General features: G+C 39.4%; 1 protein-coding gene across 2 annotated transcripts in view; it reads right to left on the bottom strand.

Annotated features, from left to right (window-relative positions):
* LOC126481031 (sialic acid synthase) overlaps positions 1-13,023 on the bottom strand; it is a 64,847-nt gene that overhangs the window by 9,620 nt on the left and 42,204 nt on the right. For both annotated transcript variants that reach the window (XM_050104507.1, XM_050104508.1), the window contains exon 2: positions 255-274. The gene's annotated coding sequence lies outside the window, so the exon portion shown is untranslated. The remainder of the gene's footprint in view (positions 1-254; positions 275-13,023) is intronic.

Below are 13,023 nucleotides of genomic sequence, written 5' to 3'. Positions count from 1 at the left end.
GAATGAAATGAAAATGAGTACTTGTCTCAATTTCTAATTTTTGTATGGGAATTTTTCAAATTGTCATTAGTTTTTGTGCAGAAACCTATCACTTCCCACTAAAATCTAAAGATGATTTGTGATAATTCTCTAGTTTTCATTAAGTATCCTCATTATGGAGAAATGACAAGTAGTTATGAAGTGTACATAACAATTTATCAAAGATTATTTGAAATGTCTGCTTTTATTCACAAGAATTTATTATTTATACTCACCAGAGGTGACCAGCTGCTCACTGTCAGTGTGCATGCAAAGACCAAAGATTGTGAACGAAATTTTGCTGATAACAGTGATAATACTTCAAAATACAATCACACTAATGAAATTACAGATAATCATTATTAATCTGTGCTACTCAGTATGATCAAAAGATCTTTTGTAGACAGTTTGTGTCAAGCCTAGTGGAATTAACATATGGCATGTCAACTGCATACAATCTGAAGACTTACTCAATCTTACTGAATGTAATTATTACTTTATTTATTATAACTGCATATAAGTTATATAAACAATCATTTTAATACTTTAATTAATTTTTTAATAAACTGGACTTTTTATTTGATTAATGATCCACTGCAGCTACATAGAAGAATATCATTTACAAGTGAGTTATTGATCTATAAATTATAGTGGCTCAAAAAACCTGATGGGATACTACACCTTACAGTATCTACTGCAAGAGAATAAATAGTGAAGTCCTTTAAAGCTACTAAAAGGCAAATTATGGCAAACTTTAATTATGGAGTGCTGAAAGTCATTTACAATATTATGTCCAAAACCAGCCATTTTATTGCTGTAAATAGTTCAGTACAAATTCTATGTAACTAAGATAAAGTAATGGTATGCAGCTTTGAAAATTTTCCAATGCCAATCTTAACATTACATTCACATCAAGAACAATATGAAGCAATGCAAACTTCTTGTTGGATGAAAGTTATAAAATTTTCACCAAATCCACCAATTTACTATTACACAATGAAGTAATAGAAAGATAAAACAAATTCTTATTTGGTCCTATACCACTGCATCTTTTTACCTAGTGAGAACACAAATTTAACACTGTACAAGAGAGAAAGTGATAAGAGTAAGGGAAGAAGGTGACAAAGATAACAAATAATTACTCTCAGGGACATAAAGGCAGAATATGACCTATATTGGCTGTAATTGTACCACCCAACATCAATACAGAATCAGAGTAGCCAGTGCAACATTGCTGTTGACACCATAGTGCCACTACCTAGGTGGAACTTGTCACCAGGAGACCCTCTGATGAGGACATACCTACCAGAATCCTCCATAAAAGCCAGCCCAGCATCAGTCTGATTCAGTTGTAATTTGATAACAGAGTGAGTGCTAGAGAAGTATGTGCCAATTGATCTATTGGTTTGTTTCTCCTTACAGACTTGGTTTATAGGCTTTTGCTATTTAGGCTCTGACACTGAACTTGGGTTGCATTTCTTACTTAAAGATAGATTTCACTGTTGTGGGGAGCATTCTGTAACCTATCTCACTCTGTCCAACAAACTGGGACAAGTCTCTGTTAGTGTAGATTTCCTTTACATAAGTGGTGACAAGGATGAGACCTGTGACATATGAAAATCAGACTGTGAAAATTTTGTGGTTAGATGAGAGTGAGGGCCTTCAACCATGGAGCAACTACAACTACTAGTCACACAGGCAGTGCAAGCATTAGTGAATGCAGCAGATACATCTTTTGTGGCAGTCATGTTTATGGGTTTTCTACCCTTTACTGAGCAAAGGATGCACTGACGAGGACAATTGCAACACTTCTGCAGAATCGGCATTTTTTCGTGGACTTCCAAGGAAAACACAGCCGATGGAGAACTCAAAAGAACGGCCTCCCCCAAGGAAGTGTATGTCAACTATTTTATTTAATGTGTACACTAACGATCAACCACAGCCTCAAGGATGCAAAAGTTTCATATATGCTGATGACCTTGCTCTTGGTGCCCAGGGCAGTCTGTTTGAAGATTTAGAGATAATGCTTACAGACGGTCTACAACAGTGTGGCACTTACTATGGAAAGAATCAACTCACATCCAATCCTAAGAAAATGAAAGTGTGTTCATTCCAACTGAAACATAAACAAGCTAACAGGAAACTTGAAACATTCTGGAATGGAGTTGCACTAGAATATTGTTCCCACCCCAGGTATTTGAGTGTCACTCTCGACCGTACACTGACCTACAAGGAACACCGTCTGAAGCTGAAGCAGAAACTGCCTTCTTCAGAAACTGGCAGGATCGAACTGGGGTACACATCCACAAACATTAAGAACTGCAGCTTTTGCCTTATGCTATTCTGCCGGAGAGTATGCTAGCCCAGTGTGGTACAATTCAGTACATGCAAAGCAGGTTGATGTAGCCTTAAAAGACAGCTGTAGAATTGTTACAGGTTGCCTAAGGCCAACCCCCATGGACAAAGTTCAATGTCTCACTGGGATTGCTCCATGTGACATCAGAAGAGAGGTTGCTGCTAACATCTAGAGGCATAAATCAAATACAGTGACCTCACATCCACTCTTTGGACGTCAACCTGCCAAGCCAAGACTGAAGTCCAGGAAGAGTTTCCTAACAACTTAACAGCCCCTAGGTCATCTGGAAGTCCTTGAAAAGACTACGAGCCGAAGTCGCAAGATCGAGGGACAATCTCCTTAAATGGAACTTCCAACTCCCAAATGCCAGCACAACACTGTGCAAATGCAGTGAATTGCAGACAACCTGGCATCTCTTCAAATGTAACTCAAGCCCAACCAGCTGTGGCATGAAGGACTTAACATCTGCAGCACCCAATGCTATCAAAGTTGCCCAATTCTGGGCAAATACTGAAGAGTTTTCTTTGTATGTATTGTACATGTGTTCATTTTAGTGTACCTCTGACATGAATAAAGAAAGAATGAACAAAGTGAAGGGTGGGACACTTACCACCAATGATTGCAGTTAAATTTCAGAGCTTGTTCAGCTTATGACACAGAAAGACGAATGGCCATGTTCTTGTCACGATATCCCAAAGAGCATCACCTAATTCAGAAATTAGAGCCACTAACAAATCCAGCATAACTTAAATTGCCTAGCATAGCTTCATTATTACAAGGGCATTGTTCAATGAAGAATCATGTTTTGCAGTCAGGTTAGAATTTTGGCAATGAAATGGGGCTCTTATCGGTCTTACCTAGACTCGACCATTGACCTACAAGAATGAAGTTGGAATTGCAATTATGAACTTTTGTGTAAACAGAACTATGCTTACTCTCCAATCAGGGATGTTGTAGTGCTCCTTACCCATGACTTGGAAGTAAGAAAACACACATTGAGATAATTGGATCCCACTCTGATGGAACTAATGCAAAATGCTCAAGCTTATGCAAGAGCCTGCAAAGCTCAGAGAGTATTTATGAGGGAAGAAGGTGTTGAGGCAGTCAGCTCTCTGCCACCAGTCATTACGGAGGTCGCACAATGCATGGCAGAGCCCTCCCACTTTCCATGGCCCTAATGACCCCCTCAACAAACACACCAACAGAAATGGGCCACGTCAGCAGCAGTGCTGTTGCTCAGCTGTAAACATTGCTTCCTTCACCTTGATTGAAGTGCATGCTCCCATCAGCATCCAGCATACTGCAGGTGTAACAAAAAGGGACACTTGCAAGAGCTGTGTTTTAGTAGTTCTGCTACAAATGCATGCCAGATTGTGGAAGTGAAGCAAGTGTATGATGAATATAGAGAAGTGCAAACTTCTCAGAATGCAGCTGAGTAAATGTACAAAGATGTGTTCATAGGCAAAGAATCAGTGAAGCTATTCCTAGACACTGTTGCTTCTGTGTTCTTACTAAACCAGCCTAATTACCAAAGTTTGGGGTCATCATGCTTCCAGGCAGCAGAGACAAACCTTTGAGGCTATGGACTCCATTGTACATTGGTGTTAGGAAAACCTCCAGTTTTGCTCTCTTACAGCCAAGTCACTTGTCAAGTAAATTTTCTTGTGGTAGCTGTCCCCAGAGTGGACAATATTTTGGGGGTGGACTCTTTTCTTGCTTTGGGACTTATGGCTCATGAAACAGTACATGTCATGCCCCACTCCCCCTCCCAAAAGACTCTCTGTAATCTGTCCTAATTTGTCAAATAATCCAGGGTAAGTCTCCATTAGTTTCTTAGTGTGATCACCTTAACAAAACCAACATTGCTCATAACCCTATGAGAACAAATGTTGATCATGTATCTTCTCTGGAGCTCCATCTTCAACCTTGAGTGCACACTGAAATGCTATGTTGGCTCAGTGTTGCGTTTGCATTGCATAGTGTACCTACTTCATGAAGTGATCTGTCACCCTGACACTTTCCGTAATACCAATTATCTTGACTATCTTCTTATGGTCACCTTTCCATCAATTCTTGATGCAGTGATCCTAATATGTAGTGCCATTAATTGTGCTATGGAACCTTGCCTCCATCTGAAGAAGGTCGAGGGCTATAAGGGAGTTCATATTCTCTAGCAACTAGCTATGGAATCATGTAACCACTCTTTAAAGTACTCTTCCTTATTTAACATTCCTCATAAACTATTATAACACTGAGTGAACAGATCGCTCAACTGCAACATGCATGAGCCAGTCTGGGCAAGATAACTCATCAAATGATAAATACTAGGTAAGAGATTACATAATATAGCTTCTTTAGTTCTGAGGATAGACCATTGTCATCTGACACTTTCTTCTCTAGAATCCACAGCATGACTCCAAAGTGTAACTACTTCTGCATCACAAGTAAAGACACTTGCACATTGTTGCTTCTTGATGATGCACTGTGCTCACATTTTTTCCTTCATACTGCACATAAATGTAAAACACAGGGAACAGTCTTTCTTATACTACTAATTAAAATCATGTTTCTCCATGAACATCTTTCATCATTAGAGTAGAAAGAAGTGAGACATGTTTATGTATCAAAAAACAACATAAACCATTACAGCACTGAGGAGTACATCCAAGTCAATGAAGAAAACTACTGTTGATCTGGTATTGACAAAAACCAGGAAGAGATTTGTTACAAAAACTTGGTGAGTAGAAGCTAACCTAGATTTTTATTGGAGTAAAAGAGTGAATATCAAAATGTAGTAGAACTTCTCTAATAATGCATGAAAGCAATTAAACACAACAGTATCTGTAGTGTTATAAAATGTAATGGATATAATGTTTTGTACTGCAGTTTTAGGTAAGTGAGATCTAAGAATGCATTTATTTACGAATCTTACCCTAATACTGCAGATCTAATCTTCAAGATGGAAGCAACTGATATGAAGGCTATGTTTGAAATAGTATTCGACTTAACTGATAAATCACAGGAACATCACTGGGAAATGCACTATCAAAGATTGAAAGAACAGAACAGACAAAGGACTATGCAATTACTGACTTTAGTAATTAAATTAGCTTAGATTCAGTTTTCGTTCCATATAATACTCACTACCCTAATCATTTGTCAGGAGGTTGTCAAAATAGGTGAATACATTACAGTAAACTAGAACTACTAATATTTACAGAATTAATACACTGCAAGAATGAAATGTAGTTATGCACAATGTTTGAAAAGATAGATTGCTACTTACCGTAAAGAAAATACATCAAGTTGCAGACAGGCATGATAGTCTTTGTCAGTAAAGAGATACACACACACACACACACACACACACACACACACACACACACACACAACCTCCAACTCCAGCATCTTGGGCCAGAATGTAGTATCACATCACATGCAAGAAGCAATCTGTAGGGGGTGGGGAAGAGGACGGGGGAGGGGTAGTGGAATGCGAAAGGGAAGAGATTGTAGTGTAAAGGCGGGGAGAGAGATGAATGCTGTCTGGTGGAGTGTGCAGAGACTAGACTCCAACAGGCACAGTGTCAAGAAGTTGTGGGGCAGGGAAGTGAGGAAAAAGGAACACCCTCCAGATTGCTGCTTGCAACGCATGCGATGTAGCATTCTGGCCTGAGACGCTCGAGTTGGTGTTTGTGAGTGCACGAGTTGTGCTTGCTCATTTGCTCATGTACGTGTGTGTGTGTGTGTGTGTGTGTGTGTGTGTGTGTGTATACACATCTCTCTTTACTGACGAATGCTGTGGCCAAAAGCTCCATGTGAGTGTCTTTTAATCGTGCCTGCCTGCAACTTGACATATCTTCTTTACAGTAAGTAGCAATCTATCTTTTGCTACATTGTTGATATTCCTACCTGGAGTTTCCACTGTTTGACACAGTTATGCACTTTTAATAAATTTATCATTCACAAAATACCTATTTTTGACAGTTGTGACCAAGTGCTGTCAAAGCTGTAATCTAACAGGCTTTTTTACTTAAGCTGGTCTAGCAGTCCCTGCTAAGATATTCATCTGTAGAGTAGAAGGAGTGCCTATCAAAAAGTCTTTCAAACTTTGTTTAAAACACGCTTTATCTTGAACCAAGCTTTTAATGGTTACTGCCAATTTATTGAAAATGTGTGTTCCTGAATATCTGACTCCTTTTTGGACCAAGATAAGTAATTTAGGTTATTCCTAGTATTGATACTATGTATTGAGCTTTTGGTTGAAAAGAGAGATATATTATCTGCAACAAATTTCATTAAGGAATAAATATACTGAGACATTTCATGTGGCAAATTAAATGTTCAAAAGTCCAATGAAATATTCAGATTTGGACCAGAGCACATATCATAGATTCAGCCATTCAAACATCATCCCATCAGGAATATGACACAAGTCAAGTTATAAATTACCAGGCAGGAGAAAACACTGCAGGCAATTTCTGTAAAGTACAATAACAGCAAATTATCACTAGTGTTAATCTACTCATACTGGCAGTTGTGGCAATTACTTCCAGATTATTTTGCATACAACCTCTTCCTCTTACATTACTCAGCTGTTGTTTTTGTTCACTATTTCAATCTATGAATTTAAGCAAAATAATTCAACCACCTTTGGATTATTTTTCCATGGTCATGCAGAATTATTCCTGTTTCATCTTTCATTTGTTTTACTGCCATTAGATCCTTAGAAGCTTTATCTCTTGATTTGCCTATCTGTATCAGTTGTCTCATATCCTGATTTTTCTGTAGTTGTTCGTATGCCTCCCTTACTGATTCAGCTTTAGCTTTAGCCACGGCTCGTTTTGCCTCCTTCTTTGCACTTTTGTATGCTTGCCCATCCTCAGCACTTCCGGACATATCCCACTTCCTCTTAGTCTGTTTCTTTTCCTTCACAAACTTCTGCACCTGTTCATTCCACCACCATGCTTCCTTATCTTTTGGCACCCCTCTCCCAGATGTTAACCCAAACACTTCCTCCCTGGTCTTCCTTATAACGGCACTATTTGTTTTCTACCACTCCTACACACTCTCTGCCAATTTTACCTTTCCCAGTACTTTTTCACTAAACTCCTCTCTCAAATTTTTATCCTTTAATCTCCACAACTTAATTTTCCTTTCACATTGATTTATGTGCCTCATTCTTTTACATACTTTCATCTCACAATCTGCTACAATCAACTTATGTTGTGTTGCTGTTCCTTCACCCTATATGACCTTAGTATTTCGCACACCTCCCCTCTATTTTTCCTTCTACATAATATGTAATCAATTTGATTTATATTTTCGCCACTCCTGTATGTTATTAGTTTTTCTCTTTTTCTTTGGAAGTAGGTATTTGTAATCATTATATCAAAAGCCACTGCAAACTCCACTATCTTTTTTCCTTCCTCATTTCTCTCACCATACCCCCATCCTCCGTGCCACCTCTCTTCCCCACCTTTCCTTCCGCCAACATGACCGTTTAGATGCCCTCTGACTATCACTCTTTCATTCTCCGGTATTCCGACCATTACTCCATCCAAATTTCTCCAGAATTTTTCCTTCTCGTCCTCTGAACATCCCACTTGGGGTGCATAGGCTGTCAGCACTGTTACCATTTCTCTGCCAAACATCATCTTAACATACATGGTCCTATCATTTACTCTGCTGACTTCACATACTTCTTCTTGAAGCTCTCTGTGCAAAATAACCCCAACTACATTTCTTGATTCCGGGCTTGCACTACTATAAAGCAGCTAATAGCCTTCCGCTAAAATCTTTGCCTTATTGCCCTTCCACCTTGTCTCTTGCACACACAAAGCCTTTATCTTCCTCCTCTGCATCATGTCTACTATCTCTCTTCCCTTTCCCATCATCGTTCCCACGTTTAAAGTTCCCACTCTGATCTTGAACACCTTTGGATCCTTCACAAAACGCCTCCCCCCAGAGATCCGAATGGGAGGCTATTACTACGGAATATTTATCTTGAGAAGCATCCATCATTCCTCTTGTTTCAGCAATTAATGTTTTTTTCTTTTCTTTTTTTTTACCGACAGTTCAGTGTTTTCAAATATTATAATAGATAAGCATAATTAAAATCACATTCACAATAACTCCAATTCAAAAAAGAATGACATAAAAGAAAAAATGAGAACAAATTAAAAAATTCATATGATGATTAATATGATGTGACAGAGAAATAGAAAAAAAATTACATTTAAACCAATTAACTGAAAAAACAATTATAATCAAAGTCACTTCTCAAAAATTAAGAAATTTGAAGCACCTGACAAGATCCAAACCCATAACTTTCAGCTCATGCAGGCCTTATCTTATCTATTACATCACACTGCCAATCTATAAAATTCTTCTCTTTTAATGCTGTTGAGAATCAAGTAAACTTTAAATTATTATTGTTGTTATTATTTGCAAATGAGGCCCCACCAGGAAGAATGGCTGCAGTGTGTGACACCTGAGATCTTATCCTACATCACTGTATAGATAGTTTCAAAAAGTTGATCTTACCACTGGGGACCTCTCCTTGTGAGAAAACTTCCAACCAGAAAAATGTATACACTGTTTAATTGCTCATAAGTTTAACTAAAGGCTGTGTCTTATAATGTGAGAGTGTAGCTTAAAGTTCAAGTTACTGCAATCAGTGTATGTATTCAAAGTGGTCACCATCAACATCTATACACAGGTAATGTTGCTGAACTGCTGCATGAACTACACACTGCAATATATCCAGTTGGATATCAGTACAGAAATTCAATGCATTCTCAAATTTCATCCAACATGCATGGTATTTGTCACTAAATGATGTCCTTCAGTGATCTCCATAGGTAAAAGTACAGAGGTATTAAGTCTGGAGAGTGTGGCAAATACTCTTTAGCCTATCCATCATGTGGGTAGATCTTCATTGAGGTACTCGCTGCCATAATTATGGTAGAGGGATGGAACAACATCTTGTTGAAAGCAAAGCCTTTCATCCCCACACAACAGACAGATACAAAGTAAAATAGATGTCTCAAGCTTCTCTAGGTACACCTCACCAGTAACTGTGGCATCAAAGAAGAATGGCCCAATCAAATCCTGATAAGGTAACCCACACATTCACTCCTGGTAACTTCAGGGCTTCATCCACAGTGAGATGTGGATTTGCAGAAACCCAATAGTAGCAACTGTGGCAGTTTACCGTTCTGTTGAGTTTAAATTTCAGCTCATTAGGCCTCTCTCTGTGAACGCTTCACTGTTGCATACCATGCCATTAAACCACTCACAGTACTCCATTTTACAATCCAGGTTGTTCTCATTCATTGTATGTAGCAGTCTTGGGATGTAGCACTTAAACTTCACAGTCTTCAAGATGTGACGAACACCTGAGTGACTCACCTGGATATCACAGGTACTGTCTCACTAACTTCCATGGTGAGTTAGCAAATTGTTGTAACAGAACATGGGAGTTCACTGGACTTGTTACTGTCACAGGTCATCCAGATCATTGTTTGTGTACACCTTAAACACAGCCTTCAACTTCAAATTTATCTCAAATGCACATAACTGTTATAGGTGGCGGTGGCTCCATCTGAAAGTCATTTTACCACTGGTGTTAATTTTTTTGTACTTAATGTACTGCTTCAGTGGTCCTAACATCAGCTGATAGTGTGTGTAGTATTACAAAATAACTTGTATACAGGGCTATTACAAATGATTAGGAAGCAATTTCATAAATTCACTGTAGCTCCATTCATTGACATATGGACATGACACACTACAGATACGTAGAAAAACTCAGAAAGTTTTGTTCGGCTGAAGCCGCACTTCAGGTTTCTGCTGCCAGAGCGCTCGAGAGCGCAGTGAGACAAAATGGCGACGGGAGCCGAGAAAGCGTATGTCGTACTTGAAATGCACTCACATCAGTCAGTCATAACAGTGCAACGACACTTCAGGACGAAGTTCAACAAAGATCCACCAACTGCTAACTCCATTTGGCGATGGTATGCGCAGTTTAAAGCTTCTGGATGCCTCTGTAAGGGGAAATCAACAGGTCGGCCTGCAGTGAGTGAAGAAACGGTTGACGCGTGCGGGCAAGTTTCACAAGTAGCCCGCGGAAGTCGACGAATAAAGCAAGCAGAGAGCTAAACGTACCACAGCCGACGGTTTGGAAAATCTTACGGAAAAGGCTAAAGCAGAAGCCTTACTGTTTACAATTGCTACAAGCCCTGACACCCGATGACAAAGTCAAACCCTTTGAATTTTCAGCGCGCTTGCAACAGCTCATGGAAGAGGATGCGTTCAGTGCGAAACTTGTTTTCAGTGATGAAGCAACATTTTTTCTTAATGGTGAAGTGAACAGACACAATGTGCGAATCTGGGCGGTAGAGAATCCTCACGCATTCGTGCAGCAAATTCCCAATTCACCAAAAGTTAACGTGTTTTGTGCAATCTCACGGTTTAAAGTTTACGGCCTCTTTTTCTTCTGCGAAGAAAACGTTACAGGACACGTGTATCTGGACATGCTGGAAAATTGGCTCATGCCACAACTGGAGACCGACAGCGCCGACTTCATCTTTCAACAGGATGGTGCTCCACCGCACTTCCATCATGATGTTTGGCATTTCTTAAACAGGAGATTGGAAAACCGATGGATCGGTCGTGGTGGAGATCATGATCAGCAATTCATGTCATGGCCTCCACGCTCTCCCGACTTAACGCCATGCGATTTCTTTCTGTGGGGTTATGTGAAAGATTCAGTGTTTAAACCTACTCTACCCAGAAACGTGCCAGAACTGCGAGCTCGCACAATGATGCTTTCGAACTCATTGATGGGGACATGCTGCGCCGAGTGTGGGAGGAACTTGATTATCGGCTTGATGTCTGCCGAATCACTAAAGGGGCACATATCGAACATTTGTGAATGCCTAAGAAAACTTTTTGAGTTTTTGTATGTGTGTGCAAAGCATTGTGAAAATATCTCAAATAATAATGTTATTGTAGAGCTGTGAAATCGCTTCAATCATTTGTAATAACCCTGTATAATGTGTGCAGTGACTGGGAGTGAGATGTGAATGAACAGTGTAGCATTAGCCTTTTGTTATTAGATAACTTATTTGTAAAACACTATTGTACACTACAGGCAAACCAAATGTGGTAGCGTTGTTTTAAACAGAGTGGCCTTGTATCTGGGAGGATGCAGGCTCCAGTCTTCATCCTGGCATCCTCATTTAGGTTTGATGTGGTTTTGCTAAATTATTTCATGTGAATTCTGGAATGGTTCCAGCTATAAGACCACAGCCAACTATCTGTCCCAACCTTGTCATACTACACTTGCAAGGCTGTACGTGTCTGTATATGTTAATTACTTTATTTCTGTAGTGCTTAAATTTTGATACCAAGACCTGTCTAATATCTTTGTAAAAGAGATCTCTGGATGAATAAAACTACTACTACTACTACTACTACTACTAATACTATAAAACTGCATTCCTTTCAACAAATGTCAGCCTTGTGCCAGACATGTTTACTCACATAAGTGGGGAAAAAAAGTGTAGTGACATCAGCAGTCACCACATTGATCAACAGTGAGAGTGAGATCAGTGAGATGTCTTTGTTACTCAGTGAGTTTTTTGTATGCGAACTGTAAACATTGCTTATCTTATGTGTTGTATAAAGCAAGTGTTTAATAAATCTCTGGTGTTTGATCCTTTCTCCAATCAGTTCTGTGTGGAAGTTATAACACATCGGTAACTAAATTCCAATAGTGGTGATTCAGTGAAGAGCTTATGACATAAATTTGAAAGGTTCTGCGTTGTCTCCGCAATGACTCCAACGACCCCTGCTGCAAACAACGGCTGCAAGCATGAGCAAACATAATTCAGAACACCAAAAATACGGAAAAATTAAGAAAAGTCAAAATGAGAACAATCAAAACATCTCAGGCAACCTGAAGAAGCAATGCAAGGTAGGTCTCTTGGCCACATAAAATTGCCACCATTCTGGCAAGCTAGGCCTCAATTATGGTTTATGGAAGCCAAAAGCATTTTTGAACAGCACAAGATCAGAAGCAATGTGGAAATATTTCATTGCACAGTAGTTCACTAAAACAAAACTCAAATTGTGCAAACTGAGGGGTGTTAAAAACTCAGTGCTACATAACATTATGAGATTGTCTAATCCAGAATTTTGCACTGTCACTTGAACTATGTCTTGTAAAGTTACTCTGTGAAGAGCAATTAAGGGATAGGTCTCAAACACAGTTATTAACTGATTTTAAGACACTGACCGGAATGGAGTTGCTACCTGAAAATTCTAAACATTTTGTGGCTTAAAAGGCTACTGATTATGTAAGGACAGTTTTGATGACACAGATGCTTTTCTGCATCTTAGCAGATAAAGCTGACACCACTGCAAACAGCCTGCACACTGTTTCCTGGGCTGTAGCAAACAACAACATAATGTGCAAACCCAGAATGTGCATGCCGAGACAGGGCAGCACACTGACACACTGGACCTTGAACAAGCATAGCTACAGAAGCCCACACATCAACACAGGACCAGCTGGCAACCAGCATGCGTGAGCTAAGTGTACAGTTAGCAAATCCAAACACTGACCAGCATCAGCATCAGGAACA

The sequence above is a fragment of the Schistocerca serialis genome, chromosome 5 (assembly GCF_023864345.2).
Source record: "Schistocerca serialis cubense isolate TAMUIC-IGC-003099 chromosome 5, iqSchSeri2.2, whole genome shotgun sequence".
In the NCBI taxonomy this organism is placed as follows: domain Eukaryota; kingdom Metazoa; phylum Arthropoda; class Insecta; order Orthoptera; family Acrididae; genus Schistocerca; species Schistocerca serialis.
The sequence above is the reverse complement of the archived record's forward strand: the minus strand, read 5'-3'. Positions and strand labels throughout refer to the sequence as shown.